The following is an 18,142-nucleotide window of genomic DNA, read 5'->3' as shown; positions in this document are numbered from 1 at the left end:
TATCTAAAAATCTTAAGAGTGTTAAATACTTCCCCCTACTTTCAGATATGGATAAAGAAACATGCCACCTATTTCTTGCAAATCATGAATCGTCATTTTTCCACAGGAAATCGAAATACAGGTCATAATGCTGAATATTAGTAATGAAAGAGGGGTAAAAAGACCTTCATCGTAGATGAAGTTTTCAGGAGACAACAGTCATACAGAAAAGATTGGAGCAGACTACCAGTAACCTGGAACCACAGGGGTTTCCATAGGAGCCATACAGTTGTAGGAAGACAAGAATTTCCTTGTGTATGTGCACAACAGCCAATTCTAGACACACATTCTAAATCCCATTTCCAGCACTTGAAAAAGAAGATTACCAATGAAGAGATGGGCATAAATCTGGAATAAAAGTGCCACTGATTCTTGAAGAAGGCACAGGATGAGACACAGTTCACTAGTTATTAATTTTTAAATAATTTTCAGGAAATTTACCTTGTTGACATTTATTTTGTGATGAAAGACTTTTCCTTAAGAGTCTGCTGCATGTAAATGCAATAAATATTAAAAAGACAATTATTTCATGAAAATTATTTATAAAATACTTCATATTCATTAACAAAAGACTTTACAACAAAATAAATATTTTGTGTAATGGCAATGTCAGCAGGAATAGGTCCACTAATTACATTATATAAGGTGAAAAATTTTTTGCTTTTGTTGGTTTAATATGCTCTATTCTCTAAAATTCTCTCTCCTCCTTAGAAAGGTCTTTGTACTCTGTACCTGAAAACACATCACTTTAAAAGAAGATCTGAAAAGGCATTCATGCTTAACATAAAATATCTACTGCTAAGGCAAAAAAAAAAAAAAAAGTACTTGTAGCTCTTCAGCTCCCAACATGAGCCAATGTTTGAGAAAAGAAATGTATTTGCTTTATACAATACTATTCACAACCAAATTATCCCAAAGTGCTTTACAAAGTAATTAGTTGGAAGCTAGCATGAGAGTATGTAGGCAAACACAGGAGCCATTAAGACACTCAGCAATAGCTCACATACTGCTTTGGACATTAGAACCTGTTTTATTGAGAGTGGAGATGCTCATTCAATTACAGAGTAATTTAATAGAATAATTGGAATTCCTCTGGGTCTGGTAAGTTTTACAGATCATCAAAAATGATAAGCTAACTTCATACTTTTTAATTTCTAAAAATATCGAAGTGTGAATTAAAAACATACATTTTCCCTCAGGTAATTTAGTTAAAAGAAATTATTGCATGAGGATGAATTATAACAGAAAAACACTTATGTGATTGTACCAAAAGATACTTTATAAATTTGGTAAAGAGGTATTACTTCACAAATTCTTTTCTTTACCTCCCCCATTTGACAAACATTTTACTTGTTTTCCCCTGAGCTTTGTTTATGCAAGGGTTCAACCAGAAATCCTTTTCTCTCTTCTCAATGTATATATTCGCCACTCTCCTTTGAGTCACAGTTTAGATCTAACCTCTTTCATGAAAAATTCCCCAATTGAAACACCCACTTTTCTGATTTTATATTATACGTTTCCTGTATTTCACACTCGGCCTTGGTTCAGGTTATTTTTGATTTTCATTTACGTATCGAGAATAAGACCCATGAGGACAGCAAGAATGTCTATCATTTCACTTATCCCCAATACTTTGAGTAAGGATTAGATATATGATCAGATATAAGGCTTCCAAAGTTCATGCTGACAGCAGTCTAAAGGATATATTGGCAGAAGCATCTCTAAGAAAGCATTGCACCATAATGGAGCAGTTAACAATCAGCCAAGCTTCTTTTTCACCAGCCTTGTTTTCTTCCTCATCCATCCATGTTCCAAATTCCTTCGATCAAAGGGCCCTCTTAAGACACCATTTCACCCATAAACAACCACTTACAGGTGGATATGGTGACAGAAATGCTGATCTTTTCACCATTCTGAGTGTCAAAGACAGTTGACTAGGATTAGCTCAGCAGCTGTCAGACCATTTCTTACCTTCCACCGGTCCTCATGTTACAGTATGGACTGCCCCCAGCTGGCCCCTCTTTCTCTTCAGGAGCAAGGTAAAATAATAAAAGGAAGAATCAGTTAGAGAATTAAAAGGGGGATTGAATTTTTATCTAAAATACATAATAAAATGTTAAAGTCCTTCCCTCTAAAACCAGTCTCTGCTTCTCAGAGTTGAATGTTCAGAGTTGAATGAGCACAGAGGGCCTAGTTTGAGATTTTACTCAATTAAAGTCATAAAATCACTGTTTTCTGTTAAGCAGAATTATGCTTTTCCAGTTTGGAATTTTTGTCACTTTTTTTGTCTTGTGCAGGTGCTCACTTTGGAAGTTTCTTTGGCCATGAGACATTTCTTAGTAACAGGTGCAACCTATTACCAGCAAAACTAGATAAGCGCCACTGAACAGTCACAGCCTGTAAGGCCGAGGCTAGTTTCTGTGGTCACAGCCTACACTTCTGTAGCCTATCTGACTTACTAAGAAACTCTATCCCTGGCCAGAATACAATCTATCACATTTCAAGGATGAGGTCAGTTGCCTGGGATGAACTGTTACATCCCAGCCAGCCAGGGAACATGGAAGCTACATGATACTGTAAGTATCTCCTGTTTACCAGTGGCAGAAAATCAACCCAAACAAGTTAATTCAAAAAGGAATTTACGAGCTCATGTACAGAATAGTCCTGGTTCAGACTTACCAAGATCTTGGAGCTCACATAATGTCACCAGGACTTGATCTCTCTTTAACACTTAGCTCTCCATTCTTTATGTTGGCTCCATTCTTTGATAGGAATTTCCTTTGTGGTGCCAAAATGGATGCAATGGCTTCAGCTTTACAGCCTCTAAATTCAAGTTCTTTATTCCCAGTGGATATCTAATTACGACTCACTAGCTCTGACTGGGTCAGTCACCCCTCCCTGAAACAATTACTCAATTACCAGGAGAATGCAATGCCTAATTCCAGAAACGAGAAAGAAGTCAACAACCATCAAATCAGCAAGGCCTGAAAGTGGCAGAAGGGTTGTTCACTGAGGGAAATCGGGGTGCTCTTTGGGGAACAGGGGAAATATATAATAAATGGCCAAAACTGTAAATGACTTCTACACTATAACTAGGAAAACTTCTTTCTTGTTTCACTAGGGGTTTATTACACTACCAATAACACTCTTTGTGACATAATTTTCATCTATTTCCCTTTAGGTGTACAATATATATAATGTGCATATATATTTAGATTTATCTACATACACACAGATGTATCTACATATTCACATATTTATAAAATAAGCATATATGCTTAGGACACATATCGTTAATGGTATTTTGTCAGCTAATCTAAGTTCTGGAAGCTTTTCTGTGTGATCAACACCCTATATGATAGGTAGAATAGTGTCTCTCATTTGGGTTAAAGTTTCATAATTTTGAGAATTCTTACATCAAGATATTTCTCCCAACTTTACAGTTCATTTATTTATCCATTGAGATTATTTATTGAGCATCTATTTTGTATCTGACAATATGTTAGATGCTAGAGATATAATGAACTGCAGAGACACAAACTACCCTCATGAAATTTAAGAACGGTGGTGATATGACCAGATTTGCATTTTGAAAAGATTGCTCTCATTAAAGCATATGTAAGGAGACTAGTTAGGAGGCTATTTACTATATTTATATTAGTGCAGGCAAGAGATGAACCTAAGGGGCTTCCCTGGTGGTGCAGTGGTTGAGAGTCCGCCTGCCGATGCAGGGGACACGGGTTCGAGGCCTGGTCCGGGAGGATCCCACATGCCGCGGAGCGGCTGGGCCTGTGCAGGGCCTGGGCCCGACAGCCACAACTGCTGAAGCCCGCGTGCCTGGAGCCCGTGCTCCGCAACAAGAGAGGCCGCCGCAGTGAGAGGCCCGTGCACCGCGGTGAAGGGTGGCCCCCGCTCGCCGCAACTGGAGAAAGCCCACATGCACATGCAGCAATGAAGACCCAACACAGCCAAGAATAAATAAATAAATAAAATAAATTTATAAAAAAAAAAAAAAAAAAAGAGATGAACCTAAGTTTAACTTGAGCAGAAACACATGAAATGGAGTAAAGCCATAAGAATAGAAAAAAAATTGAATATGAATTATGGACAACTTGCCAATGGCTAAGAATTGAAGTTGAGGTACAGTGGGACATTAATGTTACTTCCTATATATTTGACATACAAAACTGAATGGTTTCCATTCTCTCTAGTAAGGAACACTGAAAGAAGACCAGGTTTGATAGATGCTGAATATTTTTACCTCTCCTATGACACTAACACAATGTCTTGCATTTTACTTAGTTCTGGGCCTATATTCTTCCCAATCACAATATTATTGCTCCATTCAGTGACAGATCAAGTTTCATCTTTACCCTAGAGCCATCACAATACCTGGCCCATAGTGGTACTTATTTATTATTTTCAATCCACTTTTATAGACTGGCTGAATAAGTGAATAAGCAAATAAATAGCCATATGTTACAGTGCTATAAATATACTATCACATTATATTTCTGTCAATTCACCATTATCTTCTCTAGGAATCCTCTTTCAAAGACAAAATTGTGAAACTTTTAAATAATAACTACCTTTTAAATTATAATCAGATTTATAAGTGTTTGCAATAATTTATACCTCTTTTAGAGAAAGTTTTTGTTTTTTCCTAGTTTTACTGAGATATAATTGACATATATCACTGTACACATTTAAGGTGTACAGCATAATGGTGTGACTTACATACATTGTGGAATGACTACCACAATAAGTTTAGTCAGCATGCATCATCTCATATAGACAGAGGAAGTTTTTAATTAAACAAGAGAGGGCAAGGAAATTATACTGGTAAATATGATAAATAGAGAAGCAACCATGTGCATCTTTTCTCTTGTATAAAGTTAGGGAAGGCTAGGTCAGAAAGGCTAGTTTCAATGCTTAATGTCCTTTCTCTCCCCCACCCCCAGCATTAAGACCTACATTAAGTGGGAAATACTGAGCAATAAAACTAAAACAAACAAACAAAAAAACACAAACCCCCACCCAAAAACCCCAGGCAGTGGAAAAATAAAGACCTATATTCTCCATGTTATAAGGTATTTAAATTTTATCTGAAAATGGTCATTTGGGAACCTTTGTTCTCTTGGCCTCTGAAACCCCAAAAGTGATTATTTTCTAAACATTCATTTGACTATATAAGGGCCTTATAATTGATCATCTATTATAGCATTAGATCATAAATTATCTCTTCTTTTTCTATGTAGCTTTTCAAACATTTGTCATATTTGAGTCATATCTAAACCTTCGAGTTCCAGGACTACCTTGATCTTTGTCTGATCTCATCACTTAACCTGTCCTAAATATAGTAAGTACTTTTTTGGTTGCTAGCCTACCCATTAATTGTCATATTAATTTATTAAGTGGTTCCTATTCTTTCAGTGGTAAATGGTTAGCCTTTAGAATTTGAATAAAGAACATATTCTCTCTGACAATGTTCTTCCCACCATTTCTACTTTACTCTAACGTTCTTCCTGAGTTGGACTTATTTCCAAACAAAAATGATTTCAACTCAATCATAAATCTCCCATATATCTCCAGAGGGAATGGTTCCTAAAGCACACCCTCAGGGTTATTTTTTAATCTTCTGATCTTGTAATCACTAGAGCTCAAATAGTTCCCAAGTTACTCTATAACCTCTAGACAAGCATTGATTTATTTTCCGAGTTTCATCTTGCCAGACCTCTCATTTTCAAGATTGCTTCAAAAATGAGATCTGTGTTACCTTAACACTGGCTTTTTCCTTGATACATGTCCTGCTGTTAACTGAATACATGACAGAAACACTGGAGACATACACAGTGCACTTTCTATGCTAATCATTTAATGGACCCTGATAAGTTTTTCCTCTCAAAATTACCTTGGGTAAAATAGCACTTTAGTCCTGGGCTAAAGGAATTGTAAAATTTTCTAATGGAATCTCCAAATGGCCCAGTGTTTCTCAGTCCTGGCTCTGCATTACATCATGAGAAGAGTTATAAAAATTTTCATGGTACACCTTTTCCCCAGAGATTCTAGATTTAATTGGCCTGGAGTAGTGCCTGAACATTACTGATACCAAAACCCTTCCAGGCTTGAGAAGCATGCTGCATTAGTCAATAAAATAAATAGAAATAAATATAAAGACCTAGGTTCAAGTCTTTTATAACTCTGTCAGTAATTACCTTGTGAATTTGGATGAGTTATTTCATCTTTCCAAGTCTCATATTTTTTACCTGTAAAATAAAAAGTTTGGATGAGATTATTTAATCCTTAAACCAACAAATTTAATCATCTAAATTCCAGACACACTAAGTTCCATGTTGGATACAACCATTATGAACCAGTCACTGATTCTGGTCCATGAATTTTTTAAGGAGTGGTTATCATAGCCATCAATTCATTTCATTTACAATTAAATTCTTACTAAAATAAATTTGTAATTCAACAAAAATTTTATCAACTGCTATTCAAAACACTCTTCCTTTCACCTTTCTGCTTACAGGTAATTGCTTAAGTAATTAAATTGTTATATTATACTCTGAAGGATTTTTGTAGATTGAGGTCAGGGTTGCCTTCTTATATTTTAATCACCCTATAGTCTCACCATATTTGGGCAAAATGAAGTGAATCAAAACAAGCCTTAATTTAGTTGCGGAAATAAATAATAAGGCAAAACTATGGCCCAGGAGATAGGAGGTCAGGCATGTGGGTTGATGATACTTAGGGCAACGTGAAAAATTATATTAGCTTGTTTATTTCTAGTCTGGAAAAAGCTACAAGTATGATTACTCAAATCTCAAAAGTCAGGACATTGGTGCCTTAATGGTCCATTATATAAGATGATATCCTGCCCAAGACCTGATTATCCAGATCTGGTGAGACTTCTGCATACACATTACCCATCCTGTCTCTTATATGTATTCATAAAAGGAATAGAATCTTTCACACCCCTATTATCCCACTTTTCAAGAATTTTATTGTCATTTTATCTTCTAGCTCTTAATCGTGATAGTATTCCCAGCAACCACTCAACTTTCTTTTATGTTTTAACAGTCACCCAAAATAAGCAGTGCTTTGCCTTTGTCTTTCATTTGCCTTTTTCTGCTTTCTCCCAAACAGAAATGTGGACCTCTGAGGTTTATTGCATAAAACATTCCGAAAGTCCTGATTTATACATTATGAATTGATTTGTGTATATGTACAGACATTTGGACACTACTGATTTGGATTGGTTGCCTATTATGAGCCCCAGTAATCCTCCTCCATCCTGTCTTGCTTTATTATTTAACTCTTTGGATTCAGTTTGTGGCCTGAGTATAATTTGGAGTAAAAGAAAATTAGCAATTTGGGGAAACTCTATATTGCATTCACTCTGCAGAGTAGACTGAATACATTTTTAGGCACTGCATGTTTATAACCTAATTTTCCCTCATTACTTTACAGAGGTGACCTTGTTCTAATACTTTCAGCACCTGATGTTATAAAAGTGAAATTCTTTTCAAACCTGATCTGTTAATGTGTTCCTGCTCAGAAACAAATGTAAGATAACATTAATATTCTTACCACAGAACACCTGCTAATTTGCTTGTAGTGAAGATAGAAAGCTTTTCATTACATATCACAAACTTCATTTATGTAGAATGAGTCACCAGGCTTGCTGAAAAGCCAATGAGCATCTAATCTCTAATGCTGCCTTCAGCTCTAACATCAATCCTCCTAGTTCAACTCATCTTTTATCAGCTATTCAGTCTTTCTTTCTTTCTTTTTTCTTTTTTTAGTTTCTATACTGTTACAAAATTGTGTTGTTCATCTGTCAAAACAACTTCGATTTATGCTTTTTTAATATTACAGCTTCAGAAAAACACACACATGCACAGAGGAATATGCTATTTTCTTATTAAGGTCAGAATGAAATCTATGCAACAGAAAATGAACAACTTGGTTTCAAACAAATGATGACATTATTAAGTTCATAAAAGTTGCATCCCTGATCTTAAATTCTGCTTGATATGTGTACCTCCATGTTAAATTTCTCTTGAAAATGATATGCAGAGACCTGTGCAGATTTATATGTCATCTCCAGGCACAAATGAAAAATAAAAAGAAAGAGGCTTTCAAAGCTTTGGTTTGTTCTAAATTTATTAAGACGATGGCATTTCAACTATGGTTATTCTATTAAAATCATATCCTTATGACATCCTAGCATTGGTGGAGTCTTCTGTTAGTCTTTCAGAATTTTCCTGAACCCTGGAGATCTACTTTGTGTCAGTCTTGGACCGTTTCCTTAAGAGGGAAAAAAAATGTGCTTTATATATCATACTTAGCTGTCAACTTTCATTAAACATATTTAATGGATATTCTTATTAGATATAAGATCCCCCAAGAGTTTTAGGGACTCAAAAAACCTGACTAAGAATGAACTCTTTTGCAGTGGCAGAATTAGGTAGCAAGTGAAACTGAGTTTAATAATCTTGAAGGTGAAAAGTCAATAAAAGTCAGGCAAAGAACATTTGTGTGGAAGATTGGAGATATTCTATCACTTTGTCTTATGACATACTATGCAAAAGTAGGAAGGATTTTTTTCTTTTCTATTCTTTCTTTCTTTCCTTTTAAACACCGAAGACATTTTATCCTTCCCAACAGACTAACACAGAGGCATGTCCTTCCTGTAAGCAGCAGAGCCTTGAGGTCATTATGCCCAATTTGTTGTACCCTAGGCCCTAATAGGTCTTCATAGCATCCTGATGAAAAACACAAGGTTAAATGGAATTCCAGAGAGAATTCTTCCTAGAATGAAGGCTAGTCTTATTTGCTGAAAAAGCACACACCTCTCCATAGTGTGACTGTTCCGTGTGACTGAAAATGAGATGAAAACAGGGATTCGGATAAAGATGGAGGAATATGAGGATGTGGAACTCACCTCCCACCATGAATACATCAAAAATACACCTACATGTGGAACAATTCTAACTGAAAACTAACTGGAAACTTGCAGAAGGATTCCTGTACAACAAAGGCTGTAAGAAAGATCCACATGTAATTGGGTAGGAAGGGAATAAAAGTGATCACATTAGGACCTGTGCCCCTGGGAGGGGACTCCAAGGAAAAGGGAGATTACATAGGAGGACACCTGCCCTAGGGAGTGAGTGGTCCAAGACACAGGTTGAGCACTCCAGTCCTGGGGTTCTACATGGGGGACACAAGCTCCCTTGTCTGGTTGGAGGACCACTGAGACTAACAGAAGGGTTATGAGGAGCCTGGAATCCATTTGCAGAGAGCTCTTGCCTCCTGGCTTGCCCCCAGGCATGGAGGAAAGAAATCTGCTCAAGCAGCTGGCTGCTGGGTTTCCTATAACCCTCTCAGCACACCCCAGCCTGAGAGGAGGGAATGCTCTGGCCCCACTCACTCGATGTAGGTGTGGCACTGGATCTGGGGTTGCCAAAACTACAGAAAATACTCAATCATGGGACACAGAGGTGACCTGGTCCCAGGGTGGAGCCTGGGTGGGGCAGCAGTGACCATTGTAAGCAGTGGCACTTACAGAAGCACCACATCAGAAACAGCCCAGATCTCTGATGGCAGCCACTCCATCACTACTCACCCCCAATAGACGCTGAACGGTCATGCAGGCCCACCTGCCATGCAGAGTAATTCCACAACAGGGTGGGGGTGTAGGAGGCCAGGGCACTGATTGACTGTAAGAGAAAAAGGGAACTTGCACCCAAGACTGACTCTGAGTAGAGCCACAGATGCCTAGACAGGCAGCACATCATAACTCTGTGGCCTACACAAGCTAAGAGTCCACATGGGCCCCACTTGCTTCAGCACTCCCCCACTCTAAAACTAGTGTCTTAGTGTAGGAAAAGAGAAAAACACACTTAGTGGGAACAGAGACAGCTTGGGCCCAATCCTCAGGGTTTCTGCTTCAACAATTTGGGATCAGACCCCACCCTTGATAGGGTGGTGATGGCCACTGAATAGAGAGGAAGTCCCAGCTCACACCCAGTGCCAGCTCTAGCCCCTCCATCTCCAGCTGCACCCCCTACCAAGATGAGAGGTGCCAGAACACTCTGAGGAAAGATGTGACTTGCATCCATGTCAGATCCAGCTCTCCCACCAAAGGCATTGGGTATATGCAGTCTGTATAGGGATGCTCTCACATAAGAACACCATTTTGAGCCTGCAATAGGTGACTGTTTCACCTAAATTCATAGAGGCAGAGAAAGTTAAGCAAAATGAAAAGGCTGAGGAACCACTCTCAATTGAAAAAGCTAGAGAAAACCCCTGGAAAAATAAATAATAAAACAGAAATAAACGATTTACCAGATAAATAATTCAAAGCATTGATAATAAAAATGTTAAGGGAATTAGGGAAGAGAATTGATGTAAACAGTGAACACATTAATACGGAACTAGGAAATATAAAAAACCCAATCAGAAATGAAGAATTTAATAGCTGAAATAAAAACACACTAGAAGGAATGAATAGCAGACTAAGAGGTACAGAAGAACACATAAGTGATCTTGAAGATAAAATAATGGAAATCACCCAATCAGAATGGCAAAAAGAAAAGCAAATTAAATTAAAAAAAGAAAAACAGTCTAAGAGATCTTCTGTATAATATTAACAATATTCTCATTATAGGGGTCCCAGGATAAGAGAGAGAGAAGGGGATCAAAAATGTATTTGAGGAAATTATGACTGAAAAGTTGCCAAACTTAAAGAAAAAAAAAAAAGATATCCGGGTACAGGAAACATAGAGGGTACCAAACAAGATGAACCCAAACAGACACACACCAATACACATCATAATTAAAATGGCAAAAGTTAAAGATAGAGAATACTAAAGGCAGCAAGAGGAAAACAAAGAGTCATACACAAGGGAATCCCCATAAGGCTATAAGCTGATTTCTCTGCAGAAACTTGGCAGGCCAGGGAGTGTCATGATATATTCAAAGTGCTGAAAGGGAAAAACCTGCAACCTAAGGATACTCTACCCAGCAAGATTATCATGTAGAACAGGAGAGATAAAGAACTTCTCTGACAAGCAAAAACTACAAATTCATCAATACTAAACCTACCCTCAAAGAAACTTTACAAGGTCTTCTATAAGTGGAAAAGAAGTAAGAATCTACAGAAAATGGAAACTCCAACTAGGAGTATAAACTATTAAAATACTGAATCACTATGACGTACACCTGAAACTAATATAATATTATAAATCAATTATACATTTAGGGATGCAAGAATGGTTCAAATGTTTGCAAATCAATCAATGTGACACACCACATTAACAAAAGGAAGGATAAAAATCACATGATCATCTTAATAGATGCAGTAAAAGCATTTGACAATATTCAATATCCATTCATGATAAAAACTCCCATCGAAGTGGATATAGAGGGAACATATCTCAAAATAATTAAGGCCATTTATGACAAACCCACAGCTAACTTCATAGTCAATGTTGAAAAGCTGAAAGCCTTTCCTCTAAATTCAGAAATAAGACAAGGATGCCCACTCTTGACATTTCTATTTAACATAGTACTGGAAGTCCTAGCCACAGTGTTCAGACAAGAAAAATAAATAAAAGGCATCCAAATTGGAAGGGAAGAAGAAAAACTGTCACTATTTGCAGATGACATAATACTTTATAGAGAAAAATCCTAAAATCTCCACACAAATACTATTAGAACTAATAAATGAACTCATCACATTTTCAGGGGGTGGAGTCAAGATGGAGGAGTAGGAGGATGCGGAGTTCGCATTTCCTCACAACTAGGGCACCTACTAGGCGCTGGTGGGGGACCTCAGACACCTAAGGGGAAGGGAAGAATCCTTGTGCAACCACATAGGACATGGGAGGGAATGGGGGGAAGAAAAGTGGAGGTGGGATGGAACCAGGACCCCTGAGAGGGGGCTGGGAGTGGAGAGAAACTCCCAAGCTCAGAGGGGCCCACTCACAGTGAGGGGATCAGCAGGGATGGAGAGGGACCTTTGGGGGATCAGGGATTGGAGGGGAACTCAGCCCGTGTCTCCCTGGCTTGCTAGGGCTCTGGCAAGCCTGCTGGGGTCCCGGGCCTGAACCCCCACCTCCTGGGGCCCCCTCCAGCCATGTGGGTCCCACACGGCCAGAGTCCCACTGTCCTGCCAAGGCCTCTTCCGGCCATGTGGGTCCCTAGGCCTGAGCCCCCCCAAGGCCTCCAACCACGTGGGTCCCTGCGGAACTGAGCACTACCCCCCACGAGGCCTCTGTGGGCCGTGCAGGTCCTGGAAGCCAAGGTACTGCCCCTGAAAGGGCCTCCTCTGGCCACGTGAGTCCAGGTGAGCCAAGTGTGACCCCCCTCCAAGGCCTCCTCCAGCTGCATCGGCCCCTGCAGGTGCGCCTGTGGAAAACTGGGCCCCAGCTGGCCTGCGGAGACACATGGGCTCTGGGCCAGCTTCAGGAAAAGACACTGGTAAGAGGAAAACATGCAGAGGTGGGGCTGACACAGCGGGTCCAGAGACCTACCTAGAGGTCTTGGAGGCCTACTGGGGAGGTGGGGGTAGGCTATAGCTCACTGTGAGGGCAAGGACACTGATAGAGGAGGCAGCAGTGGATTTTTTATTTTTTTATCTTTTATTTTTATTCTTTTTTTATTGTTATTTTTTCCCTTATTTTCTTTTTTTCTAAAATATTTTTGCTGTTGTAGTTATGTTTTGTTGTTATTGTTTCATTTTTATTGTTATTTTTTTCTAATTTTTTTACTTTTTCTAATTTTATATTATTTTTATTCTTGGTTATTGCTCTGCTCTTTTCTGCTTTTTTTCTTGTTATTGTTGTTTTGGGGTTTTTTTGCTGTGCCATGTGGCTTGCACAGTCTTGGTTCCCAGGACAGGGATCAGGCCTGAGCTCCTGTAGTGGGAGCATGGAGTTCAAGCCACTGGACTAACAGAGAATCTCAGGCCCCAGGGAATATTAATTGGTGTGAGCTCCCCTGGAGGTCCTCATCACAGCACCAAGACCTGGCTCCACCCAACTGCCTGCAAACTCCAATGCTTGATGCCTCAGGCCAAACAAACAGCAAGACAGGAACACAGCCCCACCCATCCATAAAAAAGGACATGACAAAAAAATATGTTACAGATGAAGGAGCAAGGTAAAAACCTACAAGACCAAATAAATGAAGGGGAAAGAGGCAACGTACCTGAAAAAGAATTCACAGTAATGAGAGTAAAGATGATCCAAATCTAAGAAATAGAATGGAAGCACAGAATGAGAAAATACAAGAAATGTTGAACAAGTACCTAGAACAACTAAAGAACAAACAAACAGTTATGAACAACACAATAACTGAAATGAAAAATACACTAGAAAGAACCAACAACAGAATAACTGGGACAGAAGAACGAATAAGTGAGCTGGAAGACAGAATGGTGGAAATAACTGCTGAGGAGCAGAATAAAGAAAAGGAACATAAATATTGATAATTAGCTTAAATGTAAATGGAAAAGAAATGAGGACAGTCTCAGAGACCTCTGAGACAACATTAAATGCACCAACTTTCAAATTATAGGGGTCCCTGAAGGAGAAGATAAAGAGAAAGGGTCTGAGAAAATATTTGAAGAGATTATAGTCGAAAACTTTCCTAACATGGGAAAGGAAATAACCACTCAAGTCCAAGAAGCGCAGACAGTACCATACAGGATAAATCCAAGGAGAAACACGCTGAGACACATATTAATCAAACTAACAAAAATTAATTCAAAGAAAAAAAATTAAAAGCAACAAGGGAAAAGCAACAAATAACATACAAGAGAATCCCCATAAGGTTATCTGCTGATTTTTCAGCAGAAACTCTGCAAGCCAGAAGGGAGTGGTAGGGTATATTTAAAGTAATGAAAGGGAAAAACTTACAACTAAGATTACAGAGCAAGGATGTCACTCAGATTTGATGGAGAAATCAAAACCTTTACAAACAAGCAAAAGCTAAGAGAATTCAGCACCACCAAACCAGCTTTACAAAAAATGCTAAAGGAACTTCTCTAGGCAGTACACAAGAGAAGAAAAAGGCCTACAGAAACAAACCCAAAACAATAAAGAAAATGGTAATAGGAACATACATATTGGTAATAAGCTTAAATGTAAATGGATTAAATGCTCCAACCAAAAGACACAGACTGCCTGAATGGGTACAAAAACAAGACCCATATATATGCTATCTACAAGAGTCACACTTCAGACCTACAGATACATACAGACTGAAAGTGAGGGGATGGAAAAAGATATTCCATGCAAATTGAAATCAAAAGAAAGATGGAGTAGCAATACTCATATCAGATAAAATAAACTTTAAAATAAAGACTGTTACAAGAGACAAGGAAGGACACTACATAATGATCAAGGGCTCAATCCAAGAAGAAGACATAACAATTTTAAATATTTATGCAAGCAACATGGGAGCACCTCAATATATAAGGCAAATGCTAACAACCATAAAAGGGGAAATTGACAGTAACACAAATATAGTGGGGAAATTTAACACCCACTTACACCAATAAACAGATCATCCAGACAGAAAATAAATAAGGAAACACAAGCATTAAATAACACAATAGACCAGATAGATTTAATTGATATTTATAGGACATTCCATCCTAAAGCAGCAGAATACACTTTCTTTCTTTCTTTTCTTTTTTTTTTTTTTTTTTTAGAATACAGTTTCTTCTCAAGTGCACATGGTATATTCTCCAGGATAGATCACATCCTGGGTCACAAATCAAGCCTTGGTAAATTTCAGAAACTTGAAATCAAATCAAGCATCTTTTCCGACCACAACACTATGAGATTAGAAATCAATTGCAGGGAAAAAGAAACTGTAAAAACACATATACAAGGGGGCTAAAAAATATGCTACTAAATAACCAAGAGATCACTGAATAAATCAAAGAGGAAATTAAAAAAATACATGGAAACAAATGACAAAGAAAACGCAATGACCCAAAGCCTATGCAATGCGGCAAAAGCAGTTCTAAGAGGTAATTTTATAGCAATTCAATCCTATCTCAAGAAACAAGAAAAATCTCAAATAAACAAAGTAACCTTCCACCTAAAGAGACTAGAGAAAGAAGAACAAACAAAACCCAAAGTTAGTAGAAGGAAATAAATCATAAAAGTCAGAGCAGAAATAAGTGAAATAGAAATGAAGAAAACAATAGCAAAAATCAATGAAATTAAAAGCTGGTTCTTTGAGAAGATAAACACAATTGATAAACCTTTAGCCAGACTCATCAAGAAAAAAAGGAAGAGAACTCAAATCAATAAAATTAGAAATGAAAAAGGAGAAATTACAACAGACATCATAGAAATACAAAGGATCATAAGAGACTACTACAAGCAACTATATGCCAATAAAATGGACAACCTGGAAGAAATGAACAAATTCTTAGAAAGGTACAACCTTCCAAGACTGAACTAGAAAGAAGTAGAAAATATGAACAGACCAATCACAAGTACTGAAATTGAAACTGCAATTAAAACTCTTCCAACAAACAAAAGCCTAGGACCAGATGGCCTTCACGAATTCTATCAAACATTTAGAGAAGAGCTAACACCCATCCTTCTCAAACTCTTCCAAAATATAGCAGAGGGAGGAACACTCCCAAACTCATTCTATGAGGCCACCATCACCCTGATACCAACACCAGACAGAGATACTATAAAAAAAGAAAATTACAGACCAATATCACTGATGAATATAGATGCAAAAATCCTCAACAAAATACTAGTAAACAGAATCCAACAACACATTAAAAGGACCATACACCATGTTCAAGTGCGATTTACCCCAGGGATGCAAGGATTCTTCAATATACGCAAATCAATCAATGTGATACACCATATTAACAAATTGAAGAATAAAAACCATACGATCATCTCAATAGATGCAGAGACAGCTTTTGACAAAATTCAACACCGATTTATGATAAAAACTCTCCAGAAAGTGGGCATAGAGGGAACCTACCTCAACATATTAAAGGCCATATACAACAAACCCACAGCAAACATCATTCTGAATGGTGAAAAATTGAAAGCATTTCCTCTAAGATCAGGAACAAGAAAAGGATGTCCAATTTCACCACTATTATTCAACATAGTTTTGGAAGTCCTAGCCAAAGCAATCAGAGAAGAAAAAGAAATAAAAGGAATACAAATTGGAAAAGAAGAAGTAAAACTGTCACTGTTTGCAGATGACCTGCAACTATATGTAGAAAATCCTAAAGATGTCACCAGAAAACTACTAGAGCTAATCAATGAATTTTGTAAAGTTGCAGGATACAACATTAATGCACAGATATCTCTTTCATTCCTATACACTAAATAAGAAAAATCTGAAACAGAAATTAAGGAAACACTCCCACTTACCACTGCAACAAAAAGAATAAAATACCTAGGAATAAACCTACCTAGGGACACAAAAGGCCTGTATGTAGAAAACTATAAGGCACTGATGAAAGTAATTAAAGATGATACCAACAGATGGAGAGATATACCATGTTCTTGGTTTGGAAGAATCAATATTGTGAAAATGACTCTACTACCCAAAGCGATCTACAGATTCAGTGCAATCCCTATCAAATTACTAATGGCATCTTTTACGGAACTAGAACAAAAAGTCTTAAAATTTGTATGGAGACACCAAAGACCCCGAATAGCCAAAGCAGTCTTGAGGGAAAAAAAACAGAGCTGGAGGAATCAGACTCTCTGACTTCAGACTATACTACAAAGCTACAGTAATCAAGACAATATGGTACTGGCACAAAAACAGAAACATAGATCAATAGAACAAGATAGAAAGCCCAGAGATAAACCCATGCACCTATGGTCAACTAATCTATGACAAAGGAGGCAAGGATATACAATGGAGAAAAGACAGTCTCTTCAATAAGTGATGCTGGGAAAATTGGACAGCTACATGTAAAAGAATGAAATTAGAACACTCCCTAACACCATACACAAAAGTAAACTCCAAATGGTTAAAGACCTAAATGTAAGACTGTACACTATAAAACTCTTAGAGGAAAACATAGGAAGAACACTCTTTGACATAAATCACAGCAAGATCTTTTTTGATCCACCTCCTAGAGTAATGGAAATAAAAACAAAAATAAACAAATGGGACCTAATGAAACTTCAAAGCTTTTGCACAGCAAAGGAAACTATGAACAGGACGAAAAGACAACCCTCAGAATGGGAGAAAATATTCACAACCGAATCAATGGACAAAGGATTAATCTCCAAAATATATAAACAGCTCATGCAGCTCAATATTAAAGAAACAAACAACCCAATCCAAAAATGGGCAGAATACCTAAATAGACATTTCTCCAAAGAAGACATACAGATGGCCAAGAAGCACATGAAAAGATGCTCAACATCACTAATTACTAAAGAAATGCAAATCAAAACTACAATGAGGTATCACCTCACACCAGTTAGAATGGGCATCATCAGAAAATCTACAAACAACAAATGCTGGAGAGGGTGTGGAGAAAAGGGAACCCTCTTGCACTGTTGGTGGGAATGTAAGTTGATACAGCCACTATGGAGAACAGTATGGAGGTTCCTTAAAAAACTAAAAACAGAATTACCATATGATCCAGCAATCCCACTACTGGGCATATACCCAGAGAAAACTACAGTTCAAAAAGACACATGCACCCCAATGTTCATTGCAGCACTATTTACAATAGCCAGCTCATGGAAGCAACCTAAATGCCCATCGACAGATGAATGGATAAAGAAGCTGTGGCACATATATACAATGGAATATTACTCAGCCATAAAAAAACGAAATTGAGTTACTTGTAGTGAGGTGGATGGACCTAGAGTCTGTCATACAGAGTGAAGTAAGTCAGAAAGAGAAAAACAAATATCGTATATTACCGCATATATGTGGAATCTAGAAAAATGGTACAGATGAACCAGTTTGCAGGGCAGAAATTGAGACACAGATGTAGAGAACAAACGTATGGACACCAAGGGAGGAAAGCGGCAGGGGGGTGGGTGTGGTGGTGTGATGAATTGGG

This window comes from Balaenoptera acutorostrata, chromosome 3 (assembly GCF_949987535.1).
Source record: "Balaenoptera acutorostrata chromosome 3, mBalAcu1.1, whole genome shotgun sequence".
Lineage (NCBI taxonomy): Eukaryota > Metazoa > Chordata > Mammalia > Artiodactyla > Balaenopteridae > Balaenoptera > Balaenoptera acutorostrata.
This window is presented reverse-complemented; position numbering follows the sequence as displayed.